General features: G+C 39.9%; 1 protein-coding gene across 3 annotated transcripts in view; it reads left to right on the forward strand.

Moving 5' to 3' along the window:
- DENND2B (DENN domain containing 2B) overlaps nucleotides 1-12,127 on the forward strand; it is a 144,507-nt gene that overhangs the window by 60,011 nt on the left and 72,369 nt on the right. The window lies entirely within an intron of this gene.

A 12,127-nucleotide genomic window follows, 5' to 3' on the forward strand; every position in this document is an offset into this window, starting at 1 on the left:
AGAGATATTCATATGTAGATATTAAAAACTTTTCTCTAATGATCTCTGGAATTCTCAAGTTGTTTATTGTCCTTGCACCAGTGCAGACAAATTGGTGCTGGGAAACTTGAGTCTAGGCTTTGGTAAACTTTGGACAAGTCTTTTGTTTCGAAATCATTTGCATTCTGAATAGCTTAGAAAGTCCTGTGGGATACCAATTTATTGGATCGTAACTGTCAAATAAACTGTGTTTCCTTATCATCATTATCAATTTTGATTAGAATTTGTCAGGAAAAGATTTTGTAAGTACAAGTAAGAGCCTGAAGATAATTTCAGGAAAATCTTTAAGCTGCACTTGCACAAGTGAGGAGGTGAACAAGTGGTCATGCACCATTTCTCCATCCATTATTTTCCCTTATGTAATCTTCACCTGTTTCTGAGAAACGCTGCAGGAGAATGTTCTTTGAGTCAACCATGAGGTTTCTTCATTTGAGTCAGACTGTAAATCACTGTTGTAAATGCTGGCATCATAAAAGTTTAAAGCTTGCAAAATCCATTGTAGACGTGTTCAAGGATTGACTTAAACTGAACAGTCACTGTCTTTGTTTAGTGTGGGATTTGACTGGGCATTTGGAAACCTGCAAATGTCCTTTGTAATTTGTGGTAGTGGAGTTTCAGTTAGTGCTGATACTGGCATAACACAGGTGTAGCAGTCTGCTGGTTGCTAAGATATATTTTTAAGAGTAATTTTCTTGTCAATCTTAGTTTTGGTGGAGTTTATTGTTTCAAGATTGTTCAATTGATGATCTTAAATGTCTTTTACAACCTCAGTGATTGTGTGATTCAGAGATATGGTGACATCAGCTGGTTCAAGGTGTTGTGAATCATTATAGGTCAGAAGCAAAGGTCAGTAAAGTCTCTAGAAGTCTTTCTAATTACTTTGGCTGTGATTCAGATCCCTGTAGATAATGAGTTTAAATTTTAATAATAAAAATCCTCAGTGGAAGGAAGGTGCCTCCATGTAAACATCCATAAAGCTGCATGCTTTGCAGGCATTAAGATCCCTGCAGTAACTAAAATTCCCTTGGTCCTCACCAGAGTGGGAATTAACTGTCATGAATCACCAGAGCCATTTTTCCACCAAAGTTGTTTGAATGGCACTTCAGGAAACGAGGGAAAGACAGAGAGCAGAGTGAGGACACTGGGAGGATCTGGCTGTGGGATTCATGGGTTTCTGCTGTGAGCACAGGAGGGGAAAAACCCCCCTTGGATCTGAAGAAAGTGAAGTGTTCTAAATAAAACCACACTAATACATTTTTTCTGAAGTTACCTGAAGTTAATTTACCACTTATTAAAACCTGAGATTTTTGTGTATTTTAGGAGAGAAAACTTGACTTTGCTCTGAATGAGAATATTGTAGAACAATGACAAGGGTGGTTGAGGGTAGGAAACATTTTCACTGCAAGACAAGAGGAGATTGATTGTGACTCTTCATCCTAGGAAGGAAAGGATTGAAGGGTAAGAGGAGTATCTGAAATTATATATGGAACAAAGATGATTAATAGGGAAAAATACTTTTTCCGTATAAGAACTAATACAAATCCAATGAAACCAGAAGACAACAGGTTGAGAATCAGTTGAAGACACTTTTCAGCTGCATGTTTTTAAACTTACTGTTAAGCAATGCTGCAATCAGACAAATCCATGGAAGAAAAATCTTCCAGAGCTTTTTATTCACAGAAATAAAATCTGTGAATCAACAGACTCTAAAGCTGGTTACGTTGCATTGCATGTTCTTATTCTCTTCTCCAGGCACCTGCTAACTCTCATGGTCAGTGACTGAACCTTGGACCAGGAATGCTATTTTGGTCCAAGCCAGTGGGAACATTCTGATGTTGTTTGGAACAAGAGTCAGTTACAGGAAGCAAATTAGAGAAATTGCAAAAGGGTTGTTATGCTTACAAAAGGAGATTCTGGCTTTCAGTGAACTTCCATGGTACAATTTTAATCCTTCCTTGTGAGTCACTGTGGTGCATGCCACGGAATGGAAGGATAGGAAAGCACCTTGTGTGTAGCTGAAAGTGATTTCTTACTAATTCTGGCAGGAAGCAGCTCTGTGAAATCTTCTTAATCCTTCAGCAGGGGACAAAGGAGCCCAGAGCATGATTACATCTTGTGAAGAACCATGACCCTTTTGCATCAAATGAATTTCATTGCACCATAGTTATGAGGATCAGTGTGATTCTGAGGAAAACTTAAGAGAATAAAAGTCACAGAAAGATGTGACTTTGTGTGACAAAGTGCACTTGTGTTTTCTCAAGTGCAAACATAGGTAAATGCAGAAATGGCACTACTATCTTTGACTTAAAAATCACCTCTATACTGTACTGTATTAAAACAAGCCAATAGTTACATCTGTGAAGTCATGCTTTAGTTAGCAAAACACAGCTCTCAAACTTGTAGGCTGTGTAGTGTAACAGATACAAGGAGTAAAAAAAGTTCCTGAACAAAATATAGAATATATAGTAATATATCATTTATAGTATATATATATATACACAGTTATATATACTATAGTATATATAGTTATATCATAATATACCATTTATATATAGTAATATATAATATTATGATATATAATATATTAATATATAGTTTTATCTTAAAATTGCAGCTCAGTTTGAGATGCAACAAGGACCAGTCTAGAGCTGAAAAATATTTAGAGTTGTGTGGCTACATAATTTCTGTAAATAATTCTTAATGACTTTGCCTCTGGCTAATATGCTATCTCTTAACTCTGCATCTCAAAGCATTTTATACACTTGAGCCTTCTCACCTGCTGCAGTAACTGAAATACACAAAGTACAGTTTGTTTTTAGAGGACCTCATTGATTTAGTTTTTTGTCTGAGTTTATTGCCTGAGACATAAATAATGCCAGATTTTGGAGCTGCAGACTTCTTCCAGTGTATTTGTAAGTGGCAGAATTTCTCTTTGCCTGTAAAATTTTCTGTGGTGCAGGGTGTGCCTTATGTATGGGTCCCACCTTGGAGAATAGATGAGAGCTTTTAAAAGCTCAAAAACATTTTACAAAAACAATTACAGTGAGTAAAATTAAGTTCGCTGCAAGTAAATGTTTCACTAGCATGGTGACTTTGGTAGAATATATAGAGGGACGGCTGTGATGAGTGGGAACAAACATCTTTCAGATTTAGTCTCTGAGTTTGATTTGGGAAGATAACCAAAGCAGAAACCAACCCTGATTCCAGTTGTGGGAAAGGATTATGTTTCAGGAAAACTGTTCCCACAGGCTATGTATCTGAGGAAAGTTATGCCACTGGGATCATGGGAGTTTTGTCACACACTGGATTTTGTGATGTGGGTTGTTGTCTTTCCACTCAACCTCCACAGGAAAGGTGGTGTCCTCACCAGAGGATGTTGGTGGAGGATGTTCTCCAGCTGAGCAATCATGATTTATTGGCACAATAAACTAGGGGTGCTGATGTGAGGGGTGCTATAGCAGGACACCAGAGATTTGTGCAAGCAAAGGATTACATCTGCAAATTGCCACGAGCACCAAGCTGTAAAGTGTCTATTCAAATAATGCTCATAAAACTTCTCCCTTCTAAATACTTTTAGTTTAATCTTTGAACAAAATGCACTCTTACTTTGTAAAAACTGAAATCTGATATCATGAGTTGGGTCTTTCCTCTTGGGAAGAACTGAGCTGAATACCCACAAACCTCTAAATATAGGCTTTGGTCTTTATCTCCCAGCAGTGTGTGAGGACATTCCTGCTGTCACTGGCAGTTTGTCACCCCCATTAGCCTAATATACTGACTTATGTTTTCACTGGCTTTGTGGCTCAGAACTTTTTCCTTCTTCAGAATTTAGGTTAATAGGACAGAATTTTAATCGGTGGAGCTGTCTTACCTCCAGTGAAGGCAATAGAGATACACCACACAGTCTGGACTAATATAACTAGAGACACCGCAGGAGCATTTCAGATGGGCTGTTTATAATTCTTTAGGTATCAAATAAAATAATGACTTACATTTCTTAACAAAATAAGCCTGTGGGTTGGTTACTAGGAATATTGTATTGGGTTGGTTTCCTCTCTCCATCGTGTGCTCAGGTCCATGCTCAGCTGTTTCACGTGCATGTCCAGGTCTTGTGTTTCATTACTGCATTTCTCTCAAGAAACAATCTTAGAAAGGTCTTAGAAACTAAGAAAACTTCTAGAAAAATCTTAGTTGAAGGAAGACTTTGTGCTTGTGCTTCAGCCTTAAAAACCTGAGATTATGATCACTTCCAAAATCAGTCATACTCAAGCCAAGCTCATTCATTTTTACATCAAATGTATTTATTTATTTTAAAGTGAAATAAATTCTTGGTCCACATTACTAAATCCAACTGAAATACTTTGTTTCCTTTGAAAGGATTATGTGGTTATGGGCTGGGCAGAAGTCTAGAAATATTTTTCCTTAGGAATTGACACCTCCGGAATTCTTAAATAAAAGAACGTGTAGATATATCCATTGCTGGAATTAAGCAGTGCTCTGCTGTCAGAGCTGGAGTAGGGCTGGCAGTTTTTTGTTCTGCTGGATTGTCCTTTATTCTCTTCCCTTTCCAAAGGAAATTTTTCATCTCAAGTATAATCTCATGTATTGAGGAAAACGCATCTGTTTAGGGAGGTGGGCCGTCTTCAGAGAGGCAATATCTGTGCAGGACTTGTCTCTCATGTCTTAGAGACATCCCTTCATGGATGCAAATATCCGGTCTTTTGTTTGTGTTATCAGATGTGCAACAATATGACTTTAATTCTCATTCATTCAATTCTTCTGCTACTCCTAATACAACAACAACAACAAATTAGCAGTGCTCCTCAGCTCTGTGTTGAACTGTAGGCACTGCCCAAATTTACTATCACCCAGACGTGATCCATCTGCCTGCACTGACAATGAATTTTCTTGTGACTAATCCAGAAGAGCTGTGCTCACATCCAGGGTGGATGGCTTCAGGGGCAGACAGGACAGGACAACACTGAACAACTCCCTCACCATTAGTTACGGAGGTTTGGGAGGGCGATAACTCTGCATCCACCACAGTGCAGCCCTGGTCCTACTGTAAAAATATTATTACCAGTAAGATAAACAAAATGTAATTAATGGCATTTATGTATTTCACATTAATATAAATTTAAAGACTACTAAATTTATTACATACCCTGAGTTTTCTGACTGGAGAGCATTGTGAAGAATGCAATAACCTGCAAATCAAGAGATGCATCTTCAGCTCTCTGTGTTGCTCTAAAGCAGTGAGGTTTTGATCTTATTTGAAATTCTAATGCATGCAGTTTTCTCACTAATTTTTGTGCCATTGCCATCATCTCAGCACATTAATGATAAAGTATTTTCTCATCTCTTACTCTTTCCTTGCTTAGTATGTGAACAGTATTGCTGTGAGTGATAGAAGAGCTGCTTGTTTCCGTTGTGGATGGCTGCATTTTAATCAAAGGTGAAAGGTGTTCCCTGCCTGGGCTTACACTTAGTGCACAGGAACGGGAAGGCAGCAGGTCTAGAAGTGGTTTCTGATTGTTTGCAACTTTTGAGATTTGTAATGGTTTGGAAGGTTAGTGGATGCCGTTTTGTGCATATTTGGGCATGCAAGTTTTATTTGAGGGCTCTGTGGAGGAAGGAGTGGGACCAGCTTGAAAAGGAGAGTCTGTTATGGGTGCCTAAAGCAGGAAGCCAAGGCTTTTTTTTTCATTTTTATTTTAAAATAAAAAAATTCTGTTGCTCCATCAGTTGTGGGGTGGCCTGGGCTAAAACATCTCCCAGTTTTTCCAGCTAGAGGAGCCATCAGGGACTTAGTTAGAGCAGCAAGAGGCCAGTGGTGTGAGTTAAGCTCACATGGTCTCAGCATGTCCCAGCCTTTCCCCCCTGCCTGGGCTGGGACCTCTCCCCTCTGCTGCAGGAGATCTCCTGGCAGCTGAGCATGGCTCAAGGCAGTGGGGCTCTCCACGCTGAACTGCTGAGATGCATTTTCCTGCCAAAAGTATCTGCCTACTGCTCAGAAGTACTAGTGAGAACATTTATGAGCTCTTTATGAATTTGTGAGAAAGAAAAACAACAAGCCCCCTGTAGAAAATATTTGTTACTTTAGAAGAGAAACGAGTTTTAATATTTTGACAGTGAGCTTGAGAACAGGAAGAATAGTGATTTAATAAAATTCTAAGACTAAGCAATATGCTCAGTTATTTGAGCTGTGATGAAACACAGCTTTTTTATTTTGTTTAAACTTCTGAGATTTAAAACAAACATACAAATAATCTTCAGCCAAATAACATTGAAACTGAATAACTGATATGAAATATATTAGCAAATATTGTACCCTTTCCTTTATAAGCAGAAACAGCCTGACAATTTTTCAGCAGCTCAGTTCCCAGCAGTGCAGAGTTTAATTTGGTTCAGAAGGGAACAAGAGCTGTTCTTTACCCTGTAAGACTGGAGGTGCATTTGGGACATGAAGCTCCGGCAGCTCAGCTCTGAACTGGGCCATGGGAGGTGGGAGGGCACCTACTGCCACCGGGAACAGAAACACTTGCAGTGGGAACGAGTCAAAGTGCTGGTTCAGATGACCCTGAAGCCGGGAAGGGTTTGAATACAGGCTGTGACTGTGCTGCTGCCCTTTATCTGGGCGAGTGGCAGCGGTGCCGTGCCCATCTCCGATGGTCCGAGGCACAGTGTTCCTTCCTCTCCCTCGCACTGCTCGGCACCAACCCCGGCCTGGCAGGGCTGAGGCCGTGCTGGAACCTCTGCAGGTCATTTCAGCAGGGCTGCAGGAACATTCTGATGGGCACAGTGGTCTACAAACATGAGAGGAATCGCTTGTGAGACGAGGTGACAGCTCCTAGTTAGATCAAGAGATAGGATTGGAGAAGTTGGCCTACTTCTGGATACATCCCTTGGGCTTCCTCAGACAGTGGGGATAGATTTTGCTATTCCATTTCTATTGCTGGCTGGTTGGTTTCACTTTAATTTTAAAAATCCATTCAGGAAGAATGCACTTGTCAGTCAAAGAAATCACTTTTTCTCAGCTGGAAATGTTATCTATATCTCCCTCCATTTGCAAAGGTTCTGAAGAAGACACCCCAACAAACCCTAAAATTTTGATTGAATTTTGCTTCATAAAGCTTCAGATCAAGTTGACTATATTATTACTTAGAGGCTACAGGAAAGTAGTGAATTCCTTCCAACTGTAATTTAATTCTCATAACACTTGGAACGCTTTATGCTTTTATATGTAGCAAGCAATACCTTATAATTAAAATTACCTTTTCTCTTTGATTAAGGTTTATATTTGCCAAAATCACTGGAAATTAAAAAACTAAGAAGGGAAACAAGTTTTTTAAAAAAAAACAGAGTTCTAGATGAGAAGTTACACTAAAGAGGCATTTTAATGCAACTATTGCAGTATGAAGACTACTTAGACTAACACTGCAATCTTTATTTGTTTAATCACTGTATTTACAATAATATACTAAGATCTGAACTTAGATATTTTTACAGAAAATGATGACAAGAGCTTGATTTTGGAAAAGTTTCTGATATCTTTCTAGTGCTTTTACTGCACTGAACTGTAGTGAATAGAAGCAAGGAGCAAGACACACTCACAGGAGAACCCTCACAGGGTCCCCACCAGCGCAGTATCAGTGAATCAGAGCACAAGTTTTATGCGAATTTGTTTTTTAGGGTGGTCATAAGAAGTGAGACTGAAGTCCTCAGAGAGTAGGGAATAGCAGTCATGTGCATAATACTTTTACATCATAATGTCAATATTTCAGTTTTTCTGGAATGAAACTTGCTTTCTGGACCAAGGAGATGCAGACAATCTCACTGAAAAGACCATCAAAAATGCATGTGATGAGCATTGCAAATGATAATGTGTGTTCTGTGTCTGTCCACTCTTAGGAGCTAAGACACTCATCTCTTAACATTTGAGCTCTTGAAAAGCCACCAATGTGAGAGAACAATTTCCATTCTGTGCCCTAATCAGTCTGAATTTGAATCAGTGGCTTAGAAATGAAAGGGTCTGTGTTGTCTTATCAGTTTCCTGCACTGTTTGGTTATCCTAAAAAGATATTTTCCACTTGGGCAGAACAGAACATTAAAAGAAGAGATAGCAGAATTTTTGATGATTTAATTTGAAAGGAAGATCTGAACATAATAGGATAGATACTATATGTTTCTCCCCTGACTGGAAAAAAAAGAACAACACATTTGCCTGGGAAAACAAAGCAAGAAGTGCACAGACAGCATCCTCACAGGCTTCATCCTCTAAATAACATATCCACTGTTCACCAGGCAATACTGTGTGACAAAACTGAGAATTAGCTCAGTGCTTGATTCAGTCTCCACATGGAGCATCACCTTCAGTCTTCACATTTGAGGAAGGAATGTTGACAGCAAATGGCCTTTAAAGCAAAATAAACTAAGCATTTTTCTTCAAGCAGGAAAATAAGGGCTAATGGAAATGTACAAGTACCATCCATATTATTACAATATGAACCTGCAAAAAGGTTTCTGGGAGACTTTTTCAAGACTTTTGTCACAATTCCCAACCTGCATTCTGAGGTTATTTCCATTCTGACCAGGTCCTGTGTATAAAACTGCCAGTGTGCCACAAGGGAATGTGTCACATTCCCTTGGCACCAGGGAACTCTGGAGCTGTTGAGCAACAGACAGCAATGTGCAGGCATCTGGTAGGAAGGGCTTCAGTGCTGAAAGCACAACTAAATATAACAATTGTAACAGATGTGATGTTCCTAATAAATAAATAGCACTTAAAAAGTTGATGTATTGAGTCAATCCATAAAACTCTATCATAGTCAATGAGAATGTCAGTACGTGTAACAGCCTGACTGCTTATATTGATAACCTAAATATCCTGTTGGTTATTAACCAGATATGGACATTTTGCCCAGTGTCTATATCTTGCTCTTGAAGCTCTTTGTTAAAACACCATTTTTATAAAGGGAATATTTTATGATTATCATATTAATGATGACCTTTAATGCCAATATGCATTAGTATTTATTGTCAGGGAGCTGTAGGAAAATGCTGAAGTGAATGCAAGTATTTGTTTGCTTTTTCTCTCCGCAGCTATAGAAAGAAAGCGTTAGGTCTGTAAAGCAGGATCACTTCAACACAGGTGATCCACAATAGTGTGGCTGTACAGCAAGTACTTTTTTGACAAATAATTAACAGCAGCTAATAGATGGAAATGGTATTTTTCATTTTGGATTCCAAGGATAAGTCCATCATGCATCACAATTTCCTCGAAGTAAGCTTTTTCCAGGTAACAACATAAGTATTTGAGCTGTAAAAGCAGAATTCGTGGCAGTGGCAGAGAAAGGCTTTGTGATTCAAATTCTGATGGTGAAAAGCCCAGAATGTCCATTTAACAGTTAATGCTGGCAGGCAGGTGGGCTGCTGGTACAGGGGACTTCTGTGCCCGGGATGGGGCAGTGTTGGTGACACTCAGATGTGGGTACTGTTGGTTAATCCTCCTGTTGTGACAGGGTGGATGTCTCCAGCTGACTCACCTTTTTTATTGTGCAGCAGGACGCTCACCCTGGGAGGCAGCTGGGGCCAAAAGAGGAACTGTCAATCCAGACAAATGAACAAATGCCCAGTAATGAGACTGCTCGCACATGGGACCTCTGCCCCTCGATTCGCTGCAGAGTTGGGAAGCCGCTCTATGTCAATACAGGCAAAGGGGAGATGGCACACAGCCCGTGGCCATTTGTTGGCAGAGACCTGAAAGTGTTTGAATGTGGATTTTTAACCTCTCCCTTTCCTGTCAAGCAGTACTGTCACCCATGTGAGTTTCGAGATAGGGGCTGAGCCTGGCAGGCGTGCTGTGTCTGTGTGTGGTTTGGTCCCTGACACAGCTTCTATGATTTCTGTAGCATCAGGCAGCTGGATTGCCTCAGTTCAGAGCTTCAGGAATGAATTGTAAACTGTTGCTTCCTGGAAGTTTAAAATAAAACCTCAATTTTTGTGGGCTACCAGGAGCAAACTTCTGGCTTGCCACATTTCCCACACACCGGTCCCTTCAAAGTCAACCTGTGAGATTGCAGAGAAAGGCTTTGCTCCTGTTTTGTTAAACATTAATAGCAGTTTCCTCCTCTTAAGCACACAAAGGGACAGAGGTTTGACAAACACTCTCTGTGTGTCATTTGCTGCTTGACAAGTGAAGCAGGCAGCATTCAGGAAGCACAGAGGCTACGACAAAGCACGCTGGGCTGAGAATTCCTACATCTCTATTCTGCATCTTTCCAGGAGTGGAGAGTTTCTGGGTAAGTCTGGGTAGGCTGAAGTGATGGCAGTGGTGGGCAGCTGTGTGCTTGTCAGAAGCATGAGAGGAGGAAGCTAAATACAGCAGAAGGGAAGAGCATGAAGTGCCATAGCGCTGAATTCCTTGGTGTCCTTTCCCACAACGAGTTTTGCAGCAGATGAACTGTCTACTCACAGGCAGAACCTCAACACCAACTTTCTGCTTACTGAAAGTAGCTATAATAGTAGCTTTAATTTCCAGAGTTTGGAGTTCTGGTGTAGGACAAGTGACTTGGTGGGACTAAAACTCATTTTTACAGCCCTTCTCTTCCCTTGCTTTCTCTGCCTCTCTTGCTCTCAGGCAGAACCTCATCTCTCTAAGGCTAAATGCCTGTTTCTTGTCTATTTGATGAGATTCCTTTTTATCCTCTATAATTCTTAAACGTGAGTTTTAAGTAATGCAGCAGTGCTCATACCCATGCTAAGCTAATTTTTTTTTATTGTATAGAAACTGTTGGTCCATTAGAGAGAGACGACAATTGTTTGTACTTAGGCTGCATATGCCTTGCAATGACTGTACTTTTCTAACTGCTGAGATGAAAACACAGCATTAAATGAAGTGCTGCTGGAACACTTTTGTGCATTGTGTTAGTTTTGATGCCTGGTTTCATGTTTTGGGGTTTCGTGGCATCTTTTTTTAAATATACTTTCTGTGAAATGTGCTTTCTTTGCTATGAGACAGTTTCCATTTTTTCCCCCATTGAATAAAGAGCATAAGTCACAGGTTTTTGCTTTTCAGGAAAAAAATCAGCATTATGGGTCCATCTCTGTGAGGTTCTGAGGGATGTAACTTAGGGTCAGAATCTGGATTTCAATTTACTGCTTTAAATATTCATTATCTGAGACCCCGTGGGTTACTTGAAGGAGTTGGTTGTTTGTGTTGTAGTCTGTAGGGAGCAAATATTTTTAGAGCTGATGAGCTTATAAATGTTGCCTGTTGGTTTTTCTTGCCATTGTATCCACAGATGTTGGTATTGCCTCACTTGCACCATAGCATTTTCATTTTCTAGATGCTTTGCCTAGTGCTACCTATGTAGCTTCCTGTAGGGACATGAAACTTAGTTTTGTCCTGGAAGGAAAGGATGTGTGACAGGAGAAATGTCTACTGCTTTTAGTTGCTCTAAGTTAACGTTTAGTTGCCCTAAAATAAGCAAAACTTTAAGTTTACTGCGCAGCATTTCTATTGCAGGGCAGTGACCACAAAATATTTTCATCCTTAGGGTTATACTACATAAAAATTCTCTCACAAAAAGTAAAAAGTGAAGTGAGATGTTAATATATATTGGCCAGCTCCTTATAGAACCTAGTGTAAAACTAAATCCACGGTTTTATAAGAAGCCAAGGCCTTGTGAGAATCAAATGCTTATAAAGGATATACAAATCCCCCAGCTATTATTTTGATTCCAAATTTAGGCTTGAAATCCCATAGCTCTTGTAGGTGTGGTGCTGAAGTCTGATCAGGGAGGCTCATTTCAGCTAGATGAGTAATGGACACGTTTAAGTTACCCTTGATCACTGTGAACAAAGTCGTGGGGAGTGCCTTTCCCTGACCTAACTCTGCTCCTGTTGACAGCTATGGGCAGCAAAAGGCAGAGAGAAGCCAATGTCTGAACCTTTTGGAAAGTTTCCTTTAGATCATAATTCTGAACATTGGTGTGCACAGTGCTCCAGCGCTGGCTGATTGTTCATTTGTTAATATGCAGTGAAACTGAACTGGGGCCAGATGTAGCCCTTGGTCAAGCTAAATTCA

The sequence above is a fragment of the Sylvia atricapilla genome, chromosome 6 (genome assembly GCF_009819655.1).
Source record: "Sylvia atricapilla isolate bSylAtr1 chromosome 6, bSylAtr1.pri, whole genome shotgun sequence".
NCBI lineage: Eukaryota > Metazoa > Chordata > Aves > Passeriformes > Sylviidae > Sylvia > Sylvia atricapilla.